The sequence below is a fragment of the Sus scrofa genome, chromosome 3 (assembly GCF_054392235.1).
Source record: "Sus scrofa isolate SSC_HxYL_T2T_F1_AM1 chromosome 3, Sscrofa_HxYL_maternal_Yorkshire_Landrace_v2.0, whole genome shotgun sequence".
Classification (NCBI taxonomy): Eukaryota; Metazoa; Chordata; class Mammalia; order Artiodactyla; family Suidae; genus Sus; species Sus scrofa.
The window spans coordinates 876,529-892,343 of NC_139385.1; the positions used below are offsets into that span (position 1 = coordinate 876,529).

The window sequence follows — 15,815 nt, forward strand, 5'->3', positions numbered from 1 at the left end:
TGTTTCTGCTGCAGAGGGGAGAAGCTTGAGGCAGAGACCGTGTCGCCCAGGCCCATCCAGGGCCATCCATCGGTCGGAGCGGGCGGGTCTGCGGGAGCCTTGCCCCTCGGCCGAGGAGGCTGCCACGCTTGGACCTGAGGTCCCCTCCACTGAGTTACAGGTGCAGAAACAGACCGAGTGGCTGAGGGCTGCCCACGGGCCCCATAGAGAGGTGGTGGCATCCACCTGAGGTCAGCGGGGTGGGGGCTGTATCGTGACAAACCTCTGGTTCTGCCACCCAGGAGATGGTGCTCCCCGGCCCCCCCCCACTCGACACAGGGATCCCGATCAGACTGCCCGAGGCCCAGGGCGGTGCTCTGGGGCGTCCTCCCACAGAGGGGGTCCCTGTGGAGGAGGGAACCAACCAGACCTGGCATCTGGCGAAGCCATGTCCAGGTCTCAGCTCCTCCCCTGACCTGCGCGGAGAGTCCCTGCTCTCTCTCTCTCTTTGGTCTTTTTGCCTTTTCTAGGGCCACTTCCCGCGGCATACGGAGGTTCCCAGGCTCGGGGTCGAATTGGAGCTGTAGCCATCAGCCTACCCCACAGCCACAGCAACTCGGAATCCGAGCCGTGTCTGCGACCTACACCCCAGCTCACGGCAACACCTGATCCTTAACCCGCGGAGCAAGGCCAAGGATCAAACCCGCAATCTCATCATTCCCAGTCGGATTCGTTCACCGCTGCGCCACGGCGGGAACTCCCAGTCCCTGCTCTCTTGAGCCTTGGTTTCTGCATCCGGACAAGGCGTCCTGACGCTGAGCTGGCAGGGCCATCGTGGGGCTTGGAGGTAATGCTTGGTGGCCCGTGCCAGGCTGGAGTGAGCACACAGTGGGGGCTGAGCACAGGCTGGCTGTGCAGGCGAGGTCAGGGTCCTCAGGGGAGGGCCATTCCCCAGCGCTGCTCCCTGTTAGGTCTCGGGTGGCTGGACAGCGAGCCATGAGGAGCCCATCCTTGCAGCGGGTCACATATCCTGGGACAGATCAGCATTTCTGGGGGACCCTGGGGTGCAGTGGGAGGTGGAGCACCCCCAGAGCACCGCCCTGGGCCTCAGGCAAATTTGAACAGGATCCCGTGTCAAGCGAGGGGGGACGGGGAACCCCGGCTGGCCGCCTCCAACCAGCCTGAGATCTGAGGCTGGGTCAGGGCGCTGGCTCTGGAACCCCGCCCTCCGCCCTCCGCCCTCCGCCCTCCTGCGTCCATCAGACCCCGATGGCCGAGAGGGACCTGAGCTAGAGGAGGGGGGACAGAAGCTCTGGCCCCCAGGGAGCTCAGTGGAGGGAAAACTCTCGCCCTGAATCCAGCACACACACAACGGGGGTGACCCCCAGCACCCGGCCACGGAGGCCCCTGCGTGGGGCAGTGAGGTGACCAGGATCCTTGGGTCAACCGTGCAAGCCAGGTGGGGGACGGGGGGAAGCAGAGATGTGGTCCAGCTGAGGCTGTCCCCAAGCTGACCCCGCCTCGGGGGGGCCCACATCACCCGGTCACCGTGCAGGCTGTCCCAGGGAGCGGGGGGTCAGTGGCCAGCCTCTCTTCTTGGCCAGTGGGGCACCGCACCAGGGAGGGGGCCCGTGTGAACTGCGAGCAGCCGGGGCAAGGGAGCCCTGTCCTGGCAAAGGGGCCCCACGCCTCCCGCCACACAGGGAGGAAGCGGAGCCCTGAAATCCGGCCTGGAGCTCGGCAAGGCCAACGGCACCTGCCCCCACGCGTACACGTGCCCGGGCCTGGCAGCTCTCCCGAGAGGCAGGGCACCCGCTAAAGTGCGCGGTCCATGGCTCTCAGCCTGTTCACAGGACTCTCACCTGTGAAAGTCCTGTGCTTTACTCGACTGTAAAGCACCTTCATTGCCCCCAAATGAACACTTCTTGAGAGTTCCCATTGTGGTGCAGCAGGAACGAATCCATCTAGGAACCACGAGATTGCGGGTTCGACTCCTGACCTCACTCAGTGGGTTAAGAATCTGGTGTTGCTGTGAGCTGTGGTGCAGGTTGCAGACACGGCTCGGATCCTGCGTTGCTGTGGCTGTGGTGTAGGCTGGCATCTGTAGCTCTGATTCCACCCCTAGCCTGGGAACCTCCCTAAGCTGTAGGTGAAGCCCTAAAAAGCAAAATAATAATAATAATAATAATAATAATAATAATAAATCAGCACTTCTTTCCATAAACATGTTACTATTTTATTCTTGTTTGCACACACATATGCAAATCCCTCGGGTGTTGGTTTCTGCAAGGGGCTTAAAAAAAAATCCCACTTACTGCACACTATGGACAGTTCATCTCTGACAAAGGAGGCGAGAATATACAAGGGGAAAACGGCAGTGTCTTCAGCAAGTGGTGCTGGGAAAACTGGACGAACGCACGGAAATCAATGAAGGTAGAACACACCTCACAGCATACGCACAAAAATAAACTCAGAATGGCTTACAGATTTGAATTTAAGACAAGACACTATAAAACTCCTAGAGAGAACAGAAGCAAAACTTTCTTTGGCATAAATCGTAGCAGTATTTATTTAGGTCAGTCTCTCCCAAGGCAACAGAAATAAAAGCAAAAAAGAAACAAATGGGACCAAATCAAAGTTATAAGCTTTTGCGCAGTAAAGGAAACCATAAATAAAATGGAAAAAACAAATAAACAAACACCTACAACCTGGGAGAAAATCTTTGCAAATGACGTGACAAATGAGGGCTTAATTTTCAAAATATCCAAACAGTTCAAACCATTAACAACAAATAACCAACAACCCAACTGAAAAATGGGCAGAGGACCCAAGCAGACAGTTCTCCAGAGAAGACAGACAGCTGGCCCACAGGCACATGAAAAGCTGCTCCATGTTGCAAATTATTAGCGACACGCACATCAAAAGGACAGCGAGGTACCCCCTCACACCAGTCAGAATGGCCATCATCAAAAAGTCTACAAACAATAAATGCTGGAGAGGGTGTGAGGAAAGGGAACCCTCCTGCACTGATGGTGGTGATACACGTTGATGCAACCACTATGGAGAACAAGATGGAGTTTCCCCACCAAAACAGAGTTATCATATGACCCAGCAGTGCTACTCCTGAACTCACACCCAGACAAAACTACAGTCCCAAAAGGTACAGGCACCCCTATGTTCACAGCAGCGCTCTTCACAGTAGCCAAGACATGGAAACAATCTCAATGTCCATCAATAGATGAGTGGATAAAGAAGACACAGTACATGTGCAATGGAATACTACTCAGCCATGAAAAAGAATGAAATAACGCCACTTGCAGCAACATGGATGGACCTAGAGATTCTCACACCAAGTGCAGTAAGGAGAAAGAGAAAGGCAAATACCAGATGACATCCCTTACATGTGGAATCTAAAATACAACACCAAACAACATACCTATGAAACAAAAATAGACTCAGAGACATAGAGAACAAACTTGTGGTTGCCTGGAGAAGGGAGGGGTGGGGGCGGTGCCTGGAGGAAGGATGGATTGGGAGTCAGAGATTAGCAGAGGCAAACTGTTATCTAAAGATGGATAAACAGCAAGATCCTCCTGGAAGGCAGAGGGAACGATACTCAATATCCTGAGATAAATTCTAACAGGAAAGAATATGAAAATGAATATAGATCAACACAACTGAGTCACTTTGCTGTGCGGGAGAAATTAAGGCAACATTGTAAATCAAGTATACTTCAAGAAAATAAAACAAAAAGTCCACGGGCTGGGGAGAGGGCTGGAGGGAAAATCCTGCTTCCGTCATCTGTCCGTCTATTGCTGCAAACATTTACCCCAACCTCCAGCAGCTTCAAAACTGCACCTGCTTGTTATGGCCAGTGTCTGTGGGTCAGGAATGGGGAGCAGCTGAGCCGGGTGGCTCTGGCTCGGGGTCTCTCACGAGAGGCTGTCACGGTGTGGGCTGAGGCTGCATTACCTGACGGCTCCCCTGGGGCCGGAGGCTCCGCTTCCCAGGTGGCACTTTCCGTGGCTGTTGGCCCGAGGCCCGGGTTCCCCAGGCAGACGCTCCCGGCACCTGCTTCGGCCAGAGCCGGTGACCCAGAGGACAGAGTGGGGGAGCCTCTTACCACCTGGTCCCAGGATCCATACACCGGCTCTCCTGCCCCCTTCTCCCCTCTAGAAGCAGGTCAGCCTCAAGTCCAGCCCGCACTCAAGCGGAAGGGGCTTAGCTGGATGTATTTTCAAACCACAGGGGGCAGCTTTGGGGAAGACTGTGATGCCGCTATGGCAACTGGCACGCTCCAGGTCCAAGCCCAGCGGCTGGAGCGGGAGGAACCAAGTCGGGGGGGCCTCGGGACAGGCCTGGCTGCCGGCCGTGCTCGGCTGGGGTCCGAGGGGACCCACCTCCCACCACCCTGGTCCAGAGCAGAAAGCCGTTAAACCACCAGGCGTCAACCAGAGCTAAATCTGTTCATCACCCTGTGTGCACCCCCCTCTCCAGTTTGCAAAGCCCTCTCTGGGGCAGTGGTCGAATCCCCCCATGTGTGCTGAGTCAGGCTTTGGGCTGGGCCTGTCGCGTGACACCGATGATGGCTGAGCAAACAGGCCCAGAGAGCTGCCAGCGCTGCCAGCGCAGCCCAGACCCCAGGACGCCCGAGCCTTCCCACGGCTCGCGTTCAGAGAAGACGCATCTCACCCTGCGGCCCCGCGAGGGTCCTCTCGGACGCAGGCTCTCAGGGGCCTCCCGCCACCTCCGGAGCCCCAAGTCAGGACCGAGAGAGGGGAGGGCCGCTCCCAGCTGGTCGGACGCCCGGGCTCTGCACACCCCGGATGGAGAGCAGGCCCCTCCCTGGGCAAGCTCGCTTCTGCATCGCAGAGGGAGGGAGGGCTCCCGGGGGACCCCAAGGTGCCCCCGCCCGCAGCGCCCCCATCCCCCGACATCCACCGCCGAGTTCGCAGGCAGGACTCCGCCGGCCATCCTGTTCGTCACCCGCGGGGCTCCGGCCTCCCACCCACTCCTGGCCGCGGCCGCGGGGCCGGGCCCTCGCCTTCCCAGGGCCAGGAGGCCTCTGCCAGGAAGTCCCCCCACCGGCCGAGTTATTTACTTTCCTTAATAACCTTTTATGAGGGCCTCGCCGTGGCCTTCAGGAGCGCGCAGGAGCCGGCTGCCAGGTCATCTCTCGGATGCGATTTTATTAACGCAAGCCCGCCCGAGGCAGGTTAAGCAGCAGCCCCCTCCAACCCCGGGCGGCACCGAGCGGCCCTCCTGCTCCAGGTGTGCTGGGGCTGCACCCCGTTTAATTAAATCCTCCTCGCACGCTCGGCCCACCTGCCTCTGAACAGCGGGCCTGGATCCTCAAATTAATCAATTTTCCATGTAATCAATCAAAATCAATCCATTTCATTTAATTCTACAATTAATCAATTGTATTGAAGCATAATTCATACATGATCGAGGGCTCCCACTTTCAGCAGATGGTTCGATGCCTCTGACAACCCCATGCTCAGGAAACGCTCCCCGCCCCCGGTCAGGGCCGCGTCCCCGTGTGGCTCGGTGGCCCCAGGCCACGCGGGCCACGGAGCACTGAGAAGTGGCTGCTCCCGGCTGAGGTGCCCTGTGCGTGTGAAACACACCAGCTTTCCCGGACTCAGACTGGGAAATAACCACAACCATCGCAATCAGGGCCTCCCGTGATGACCTGCTCAACGGGGACCCTGGCAGCGTGAGTGTACACAGCCTATCATTGAAATGAATGTCCCCTGCCTCCTTGCTTCTGGGACGCGCCCACGAGAAAGCCTGAAATGACGCCAGTGGCTCGTGCGATGATACTCGTCAGCCAGTCCTGGGGTCGAGCAGAATCGCCGCGCGCCCCAGCCCTGACCCAGGCGCTGTGGCCCCCCTGGAGCCCCGGCTTGTCTGTGAAATGGGGCAAGAATGTCACTACCTGGGTTTGTCGTGGGGGCTGAACGACCCCAGGGGAGGCTTACAGAGCCCCAGCACTGGGCTTGGGCGCCACACGCACAGGGCACGCCAGCTGGGTCACCGCTGTGGCCTCGGCACGGATCCTGCCGGCCAGCTCTCCTTCCTGTGTGAGTTCTGCAAGTTGGGAGACGCGGGGGAACCCCTGTTCTCAGACCCCCAGAGGGAGGAAGCTGTTGACGTCATTTGCAGGCGGGGCAAATCCCAGACCCTCCCCCACCGCGTCATCCAGTCTCCCCCTGGCACCGGCCCGCCCACCCTGCCGGGAGGATTCTGACGTCGGGGAGCCCAGCCTCGCCAGCACCCTCGCCCCTTCCCTCGGAGCCAGGCCCTAGGCAGGCGCTAGGGTGCGAGGTGGGAGCCCGACCGCCCCACGCAGACCCCAGATTGCAAAAAGCTCCTCTGAAGGAGAGCACCTGCCTGGGGCTCCGAGGAAGAGGGACCTGAGGCCCCCAGGGAGCGGATCGCGGGCAGGCGGCAAGGAGAGCACAGGTGTCCAGGCCACGCAGACTGAACGGGAAGCAAAGCACTGCCTCCCAGCACGGCACGAACGGAGGTGGAAACTAGAGAAACCCTTTTGCGGGCAGCATGGAAAGGATGATTCTAGAAGGCGCCTCGGATGGTGCCTCGGATGGGTGCTAAAGCCGTCGGTGCAACAGCTACAGACGGAGGCCCACGGAGTCTCCACCTATCTGCCCACAGACGGCTTCACTGATGGACGTCCACGCAGCCTGCGCCTCCTGGGACACGGTGCCAGGAAGGCCAGCAAGACTGGGGTCCCCGCGGCAGCTCACCTGACCCAGGACGGAAGGCCAGATAAGCCCGAGGGGAGGGGGCTCTGCCAGTCACGCGTCTGGACTCTTGGAAAGCGTCCGCTTCATGAAAGACAAACAAAGGCCGAGGACCCCGGCTGAGGGCCACCTGCCTGGACAATTCTGCAAGCATGGACGGAGTGGGGGGACAGTGGAGCCGCTGGGGACATGGGCTCGCTGGCCGGGTTTGACGCTGGACAGTGGACCAGCCACGTGTGACTCCAAGTGTGGGCCGTGGACCTGTGGCATCAGCACCTCCGGGGAGCTGGTCACACGGGCAGAGGCTCAGGCCCCACCCGGCCACAACCACCCAACCTGTGCACTTTTCTGCATAGTCGTAACTTTTTTCTCATCAGCTTCACGGAGCTGTAAGTGACCGCACATGTTTAAAGGGTACACGTTTTGACTAACGGACACACCAGGGAAACCTCCCCACCAGCCCGTGGAAGAATCCGTCCATCACCCCAACAGCTTTCTCAGCCCTTTGACACCCCCCATTCCTGCACACCCTCTCCCTGGAGCCTCAGGGGACCGCTGGCCTGTGCTGTGATTATAGATCACAAATATTTTCCATATGTGTGCATGTGTTACATACCTACATGCCTATATGCGCCCCGTCTATATGTTGCTGTGTGTGCCCTGTTGATCTGGCTTATTTCACTCAGGACAATGACTCTGAGGTCCATCCAGTTACTGCATATGCATCAGTCGCTCGCTCCTTGCGGCCTGGGCAGGTCTCCACTGAATGGGTATACCGCCGGCTGCTGGGCGCCTCCCCTGCGGACGGACGCTCAGGTCGGGGCTGCCTCAAAGCTGTGCCGGGTGTCTGTGTGTGAACGCAGGCTCTTCCTTCTCCTGCGGAAACACCTAGGAGCGGACGGGCCAGGTTGTAACAGGCATGTAGTCAACATTTTAGGAACCGCCAAACTGTTTCCAAAGCCTGCCTTGCCCACTGCTGCCAGCAGGGCACAGAAGTCCCATTTCTTCCACACCCAGTCCATTCTTGTAACTTGCCATCCATCCTAAGGCGCGGGGGTCGGGGGGGGCTGTCTCATCGCGGAGGCTGCACTTTCCCAGGGACCCGGGGTGTGGGCATCTTTTCACGGGCTCGTGTGCCATCTGTCCCTGCAAGAAGTCAGCGTCGGCCCCAGGCCTCTCCTTTAAAGTTCCGCTGGCTCTTCTGAATCCTGGGCATTTCCACACCACAGCAGACGCGGCACCTCCGTTTCCACACGAAGCCTTCGGGGGATTGATTCAGCTCTCCCCAACCCCCCGCCGGGGAGCTCCCACGTGGTCATCTGGTCATCGGCCCAAGTCGGGAGGGAGCCGGGAGGCGGGAGGGCGGGACCTGCAGGTGCGAGCCCTGGCTCTGCGCCCACCCTGTGCGGCAACCTGTCACCCCCTTTCTCTGAGCCTCCTCGCTTATGACGTGGGGACAGTGGAACTGCTGGGATTAAGGGTGAGGACGGCGTGGGGAGCCCAGCCTGGTGGGGGTGGGGCTTCCCGGCCCGGCTCGCTGAGCCGCCCCGTCCACAGGCACCAGGCCAACCCCAAACCCACTGCAGCCACAGCTCGTCTAGTGAGGGTAACTCGTTGAGGCAGCTGGCCCGTCTCCCCAGAGCCCAGTACCCAAAGTTCACCGGCACCCTTTTATGAAGACAAAACCCCACAGGACACTTTTGCCAGGTGACTGGGGTGAGCAGGACCCATGGATGGAGGAGGGAACCTGGCAATACGCTCAGAGCAGCCCCTGCACCGACTCACCCCACACCCTGCCTCCAGGGCATCCACGGCCTCAGGGGGCCCACGGCCAGGACGGCTGCCCAGCCCGGGGCTCCCCAGCGAGGCCCAGCCAGGCAGGGAGCTCACACCCACCTTCTAGGCAGGAAGCTGAGCCCCGAGGCTCCCATCACACATTGCCACTGGCTCCCCTCCTAAGTGCCCCCTCCTGTCCCCGGAGCCAGGCAGGATTGTCCCATCGTCCTGAAGGCCCAGAGAGGCACAGGCATCTCCCCAAGGCTGCTCAGCCTGCAAGGGTCGGGACACTCAGGACGCCTGGCCCTCAGCTGCCCCCGTGGCTGCCTCGAGGGCGCCCACCCAGCCCACCTGCCCCGCTCACCTGCCTGGCACCTGCTGTCCTGCTCCGTCTGCAGCTTCTCACCCTCAGAAGAGCCACCCCAGCTATTTACCGTGGATTCATTTAAGCTGGTTAATTTTTAATAATGTTGAAATTTCCATGTGAATAATTCAGGTAAATTATTTATTAAAGCACAGGATAAAGGGATCAGGGGAATTACCAGTCGACAGTGTTACCTGCGCCGTGGGCGGGGGCATCGCGCAGACTCTCACCTGGCCTCATGGCCCAGGAGGGCCGCCTCCAGGTGGGACAGGTGGCCTTGGCCCTCCAAACCTGCTCCCCCTTCCGTGGCCTCCAATGACCGCCCAGCCGCCTGATCCTCCAGCCCAGTGGCTCCCAGTTTCCCTCTTGAGCCCCCCAAGTCCACCTTCACCACTTCCTTGAAGCCCCTGCAGCCCCCAAATCTGTCCCCAGCAGCCGGAGGGGATTTCTTGTGCACGAATCTGTGTCTCCCCAAAGCGAGCGCCATGGGCAGTGACCCCCAGAGCTTTCAGAATGAGGACCCAGGGGCCCCGCGAGGCCTCACGCCCCTGGATCCTGCAGTTCTCCGCAGCCTCCGTGCCTCACCCTGCACGGACGCCTGCCATGCGGGGAGGAAGGGACCTCCTGGACCGAGCCCCGGGGACACCAGGCTGATGTGACATCTTCTCCAAGCCTGCTCTCATCCCACAGAGATTCCCTGAACTGCACAGGTGACCCCAGCTGGAGAGGCCCCTGCTGAGCCCGAAGGTGGGGGAGCCGTGCCCTCTTTCCGGAGACCCCCCGTGAGAAGGCCCTGGGGGTCAAACTGGATACAGTTGACGGAGCCCGGCCGTCTCCCTCCTGGATCCTAACTCGTTAGGAAGAGGGCGGGAAGGACACAGGCTCTGCCGAATTTCCCATCACTGTTCGAATGGATTGCATTTTTAATTCTATAATAAAGTGGCAATCTCCGTTTTCCCAGGCAATTCACTTCCACAGGGGCCGGGGTCGCACCTGCTGTGTGGGAATCAGCGCACCGCGAATAATCAAACACGGGCAACAACCCTTAGCAGGGAGGTACCTCGAAACGGGGCCTGGCTGCGAGCTCCCGCTGGCCCCTGTCCGTGGAGTTGGGGTGGGAAGGTGCGGGGCTCAGGGGTGGGTGGGGAGGCGCCCTTGGGGACCGGCCGTCAGCGCCCTGGGGTCCAGCATCCTCGGGCTGCCCCAGCAGGCTGCAGGCTCCGTCCCCGCAGCTGTGCACATCCCAGCGCTGGCTGCGTGACCTCAGCCTCATCCTGACCCCTGGGTTGTCCCCGTTCTGCACACCCTCCAGCTCCTCCCCAGGCCACAGCCACGGGGGTCCAAACGCAGTCCCCCACCCCACCCCCGTCGGGGCGCTGGGACGGCGCCTCTTCCCCGCCCAGGGGGTGTCCGACAGACCCCGCAGAGGGGTCACCGCGGCATCCACGGGCAGAGTCTGTCACTCGTGTGGCTGCTCTGCTGTGACGAAGACCCATGACAGCGCCTACCCCCGAGCGCCGCCGCTGTGCAGGGCGGGGCGTCGGCTCGTCCCCGTCCCCGTCCCCGTGCAGCCGCGACCTCCCCCATCTCCCGGATGTTCCACCTTCCCAAGCTGAGGTTCCGTCCCACGAGACACTCACCACCCGCCGCTGCCGCCCCCTCACTGTTCCTTCAGTGTAAGCGCGGACGTGTGTGGTCTACGCCACACGTCACGTGCTGCGGGCGTTACGCCATGGGACAGGGTCCCCAGCCTGAGGGATGAGCCGAGCTCCCGAGACCTCCGTACGCACAAGCCCTTGAGAATGGCAGGGAGGCGGTCTCAGGGGCCCTGACCGCCAGGACCCCAAGTGACACCTCCTCCCTGGAGAGGAAAAGGAGGGGCCACCCCAGCTCTGAGGCTGAGGACGGGGGAGCCCATCAGGACCACCCGAGGTCACTGAGGGGAAGCCGGGGTGCCTCCCGGGGTGGTGGCGGGGCCCGGGCAGCGGAGCGGGAGGACCTGCCTGTGGAGTCAGGACAGCTGGCCGGGCTGCGTCTGTAGCCGGCTGCCCTCACCCAGGGGCTCGCAGGAGGGGGCAGCACGGAGCGGGCCTCTGCCTTCTCCTGGGCGGCAAGTGGCACAGCTGTCCCACGAGGCTGCCACCTCCACCACGTGACCACACGCCCCCACGGGTCAGGCCCCAAAGAGGCAATGAGCGATGGCGCCTGTCATGGTGACACAGGCAGGTGGAGGTGAGAAGCTCGGAGGAGGACGAGGACGAGGTGGAGGAGGCGTGCAGGGCGGCGGGACGGAGACACGGGCGGCGGTGGGGGGGCCCGCGCGGAGCGGTCCCCGTCCCCCTGCAGAGGCGGGAGGCGACGCCGCCCTTGGGAAAGGAGAGTGAGGCGACTCCGAGGTGACTGCTTGCTGCCCGGCCGTCCTCCCTCCTGCCTGGAGGGTCGGGAGGGTGCTGGGCCTAAACTCGGGGTGACTCTCCGTCGCTGGCCTTTCCCGAGGAGAGAAAACCCGCCGAGAGCCCCTGTGGCTCATGCTGGACCTGTGCTCCCTGCCGGAGGGACGACGGCGAGCCAGCTCTGGGCCTCGGGGTCCACTCCCCAGCACCCCCCAACCCAGCAGCTGGGGGTCCTTCCCGGCTCTGACCGTCTCGTGGCCCGGGGTGGCCAGGGGTCCCCTTTGGGCCCCACAGGCCTGGCCTCCCATGGTCACTGGCACGGCCCGGGGGGCCAGCTCCCTCCGGGCAGGACGAGGGGCTCCGTGGTGGAAGAGGGCTCCCACTGACCGCAGGCGGGCTGTCCACAGGGCCTGCGGGCCAGCGGGAGGCGTCCACTGCTGCCAAACAGAATAATTAAAAGAGGATTCGGGGGATCAGGCCGGCCTGTCCCTGGAGGGAGGCCAGTGCTTCACGCCTCCCTGGCTGGGCTCTCAGGGCAACGCAGTGGCTGCAGGCGGGCGGGCTGAGGAGCGGGAGGAGACTGCGCCAAGGCCCACAACCCCCAGGGGCCTTGGAGACCCAGCTGGTCGCCCAGAATGAAACGAAGGCAGCCCTGGTGCTCAGGTTCCCGGGGCGCCCACTCCGACCCCGTCCGGCTGGGCCGCGCCCTCGTCCCTAACCCCGAGCCTCCTCTGCCCGGGACCCAGAGACTGGTCCCGGCCTCAGCTCTGCTCCCTCTGCAGGATGGACAGGGTGAACGAGGGTCCACCGGCCCCCAGCCCCCGACCCCTCCCCAGAGCTCACTGTCCAGGAGGGGAGGGGGTCACGCCAGTGGGCACCAGTGTGACTGGACCCGGACACTTTCAGCCAACTCGCTTGCCTCTACACCTTGAGCCAAGAGCAGAGGGAAGGGGCCGGACCCCACGTCGTGCCCTGTCCTGCCACCTCACAATGGGGTCTCCGGCCTCCCGTCTTCTCTCCACCACCCACAACCCTGCCACGCCCTCGCGAGAACTCCTTCTGGCTCCTGTTCCCAGGCTGGGCTCTGGGAAGCTTCAAGGCAGAGACCACAAAACACACAGAGGGCTCAGGGGAGCGCACGTGTGTTTTGCAGTCAGGCCATGGGCTGTGTTCATGCCACAAGACTATGCCGGGCATCTCCTGTATGCCAGGGCCCGCCGTGGGTACTGGGCCCACAGGGCAGACGGGCCGTGTCCCCAGAGCCCATGGTCGCCGGGACGAGCCACACAGAGTGTCAGCCTTGAATGAGCAAGTAGTTCTGAGCAGCAGAAACCCAGAGAAGGCAGAGGCCCCGGAGCTGTGGCCAAGGCCCCCCAGGCTTAAACCACCACCACGGTACCATGCTAACGAACTCCGTGGGCTGGGGATTTGGACAGGGCTCGGGACACGGGGGCTGTCTCCGCCCCACCAGGGCCAGAGCTCGAAGCCTCAAAAGCTGGGGTGACGCGAGAGCAGGAGCCAAGTCACCTGGAGGCGTCTTCCCCCATTTCTGGGGGTCCCTGCCAGCCACCATCTGACCACCGGGCCTGCTGGCCAGGCCACCACATGGCTGTGGGGCTTCCTCATGGCATGGAGCCTACAGTGGGGCTGCGAGGTGGAAACCGAGGCCCAGAGAGGCGACCCCACCTGCCCAGGGTCACACAGCGCAGTGCAGCCAGGCTAGAACTTGACCCGGAGCCACGTCCCAAACTCCCCCACCACCCAGGTGCCCCTGCTGGGGGCAAATCCCCTGACAAGATGCGTCCCGGGCAGGGTCGTGGCCCTGGGCAAAGTCCCAAGTTACTGAGTTAACTACCCCCAGCCTGGCCGGCCGCAGGTCACCCGGCGGGGACAAGCAGTGCTGGCATCCCAGGGCCTGGTCTGGCAGAGGGCGAGGGGACACCAAGGCCCTGAGACTTGGTCGCCTGGGTGGAGCCTCAGCGGCCCCACTGTGACCACCCAGGACGACCCCACCCCAGGCGCTGCTCTAAGAGCTGAGCTGTACTGACTCTGTCAGCCCCACAGGAGACAGGTGCAGAGGCGGGGTGATGGCCACACCCCAGAGCAGCACTCAGCCCAGGCCACTGACTCCAGAGTCCTGGTGCCCTGTTCTGCCTGGGGGTGGCGGACGGTCTGGGTCCAGGCGCCCCAGCCCCCAGCCATGGGGAGACTCCGCACAGGCTGTCCCCTCTCGGCCAGGAGGGCCCCTTCAGGGACGGGCAGGCGGGCTGCCTAGCCCCGCACCGCCCTCAGCCAGGCACAGGCTCTGAGAGGAAGCACATCTCCAGGGGCCCCCAGGAGCACAAACAAGCCTGGGGTTTCCCGTGGGAGCTGAGCCAGCCCAGGGTGTCACCCGCCTCCTGGCCTGGGGCCATCCTGGGGCTGGAGCCAGGACACAAGTCGTTCCTCCAGCACAGGCTTGTTTCCCTCCTGTCTCGAGTGCCAGGATGCCCGGCGCCCAGAGCCCCTCTGGGTCCCGATGCGGCCAGGACCCTGTCCCCCCCGCCCCTGGAGCCCTGATTCCAGCCCCCTTCCTGCCTCTGTGGCAGGACCGTCACCCTCTGTCCTGGGCCATCGCAGGGCTCCGTGGGAGCAAGACTGGCGGCCAGAAGGTCGAGCCCCTCGAACGACACAAACCCAGGTCGGGGCAGGACACCACCAGCGGCAGACGCGGCCCCCGACCCGCCCTGGCTGTGCAGACTCTCCGCAACACACATGGTGGGTTTTTATTAAACCTCCCTGTTAATTGCACAAGTACATCTGGAGCCAGTTTTAAGCAAATCCCAGACTCCGTATCACTTCCCTCATAAATACTTCAGGGCACAAATGGGGCTCTCGATAAGTCACTGCTGAAACGATGCTGGCCTCTCTGATGACGGACTCAGCACGCGCTGGGAGAGCAGAGGACGAGCAGGCCCACCCCGGCGGCCCTGGCCGGCGGCGGCCCCGCTCGCCCCTGCGTGGTCCGCAGTGGGGCGTCTTCCACGCGCCGAGCCCCCCGTGCAGACCTGCAATGGACGCCTGGCCCTGCCCAGCCCCCAGATGAGCAGTCCCCCAGGCCTGTCCCAAGAGGCCCCTCGGACGCCGCCACTGGACGCAATTCTTCGCGGCTGTAAACGCCACGCTGAACATCGCTGCGCTGGAGGCGATGTGCAGGTTTGGGCTCATTCTCCACGCAGAGGTTCCCAGACTCCAGAGTCCACGATCAAAGCTCCCGCCCCCAAATTGCTTTCCAAGAAGACACAAACACGGAGGAAACCCTCATAAATCACGGTGGGGGCAGGGCACGCCGATGCAGCAAGGTCACGCTTGCCCTCGGTTGGGACAGTGCGTGGGAAGGTGGCTGGAAGCCCGGGGTCTGCTCCTCAGCCGCCCCACTCACTGCCTCGCCCGCGGCGTGATGCTTCCCCACCATCAGTTTCCCCGTCTGTCAAGTGGGCGCACGTCTCAGTGGGCCGTCAATGCTGGGTGTCCTGTGTGTCCTCATGGGAAGCCAGCACCCAGAGGGACAAAGGAGGGCCCTGTCCCCGTGGGCGTGAGTGCGTCTGCTCTGGGGGTGTCCAGCGGAGGACTCGGGGAGGGGACTGTCCACTCTGGCTGTGATTACGGCATGTTTGCTTCAGTTCCTTCTGCCTCCCCCTGGGCCCAAGTCTCGCCCCCGAGCAAAGAAGGCACCTTTGCAGAACCCAAGCAGGAAAGCCGAGAGCCCCAGACCTCATCTCTTCCCTCCTGCTCCTTTCCTGGGGCCCAGAGAGGGTGTGCGATTCACTCAAAGACACACAGCAAAGCAAACGCCCTCCCACTTCCTGCTGGCTTCCTCCCAGCTCAGGGGCTGGCAACTGAGGCATCTGCTTGACCGTGAACCAGGAGAGCCAGCAAGTGGAAACACCACAGCAGCCCGCCCCAGTCCTGGGCAGCCTCCCCGTGCCAGAACCCAGACGAGCGACCACCTGTGTGAGCCTCCCCAAGGCAGATGCTAACAGCAGCCCTGACTCACAGTCGGGGAAACCGAGGCTGGGCCTGGCAAGGCTGGAGGAGGGCACCAGGGGGCAGGATGCGCAACGGCCGCTCCTCCCGCCCCTCCCCCGGCCAGGTGGGTTCCAGAAGGCACGGCCAGATGGAGCAAAAGCAGGCCAGGTGAGAAATCCAGGTGGAAGGAATTGGGGGGTGGGTGGCAGATGGGACTGAACCCTCCCCCTGGGGTACCCCAGGAGCGAAGAGGAGGGTTGAGGGGAGGCCTGCCCCTGGGCCTTCCGGCCGAACCTAGCGTGGACCCTCTGCAGCCTACCCCCCACCCTCATGCCCACCCCCGCCCCCGGGGCCCAGCCCCAGGTGGGCAGCGCCTCCGGGCGGCTCCAGCTGTCAGTTGGGCGATGAATTACACGCTGTAAGAAGGTGTTGACAGGAGCAGCTGGACACACGCGGGTGACGAAAAGAAGCAAATGCTGAGCGCGAGGCCTTCGGAGCGGCGGGGGCGCCCCCTGCCGGCGGCGCGCG

At 62.5% G+C, this 15,815-nt stretch overlaps 2 long non-coding RNA genes across 3 annotated transcripts in view; both read right to left on the reverse strand.

Moving 5' to 3' along the window:
* LOC106507343 (uncharacterized) overlaps window positions 1-15,815 on the reverse strand; it is an 85,339-nt gene that overhangs the window by 29,656 nt on the left and 39,868 nt on the right. The window lies entirely within an intron of this gene.
* Window positions 2,194-8,938, reverse strand: LOC146404313 (uncharacterized). Its single transcript, XR_014839588.1, has 2 exons — window positions 8,887-8,938; window positions 2,194-8,115 (listed from the first exon to the last, which is right to left on the reverse strand). It is a non-coding gene; the product is annotated as an uncharacterized LOC146404313 (long non-coding RNA).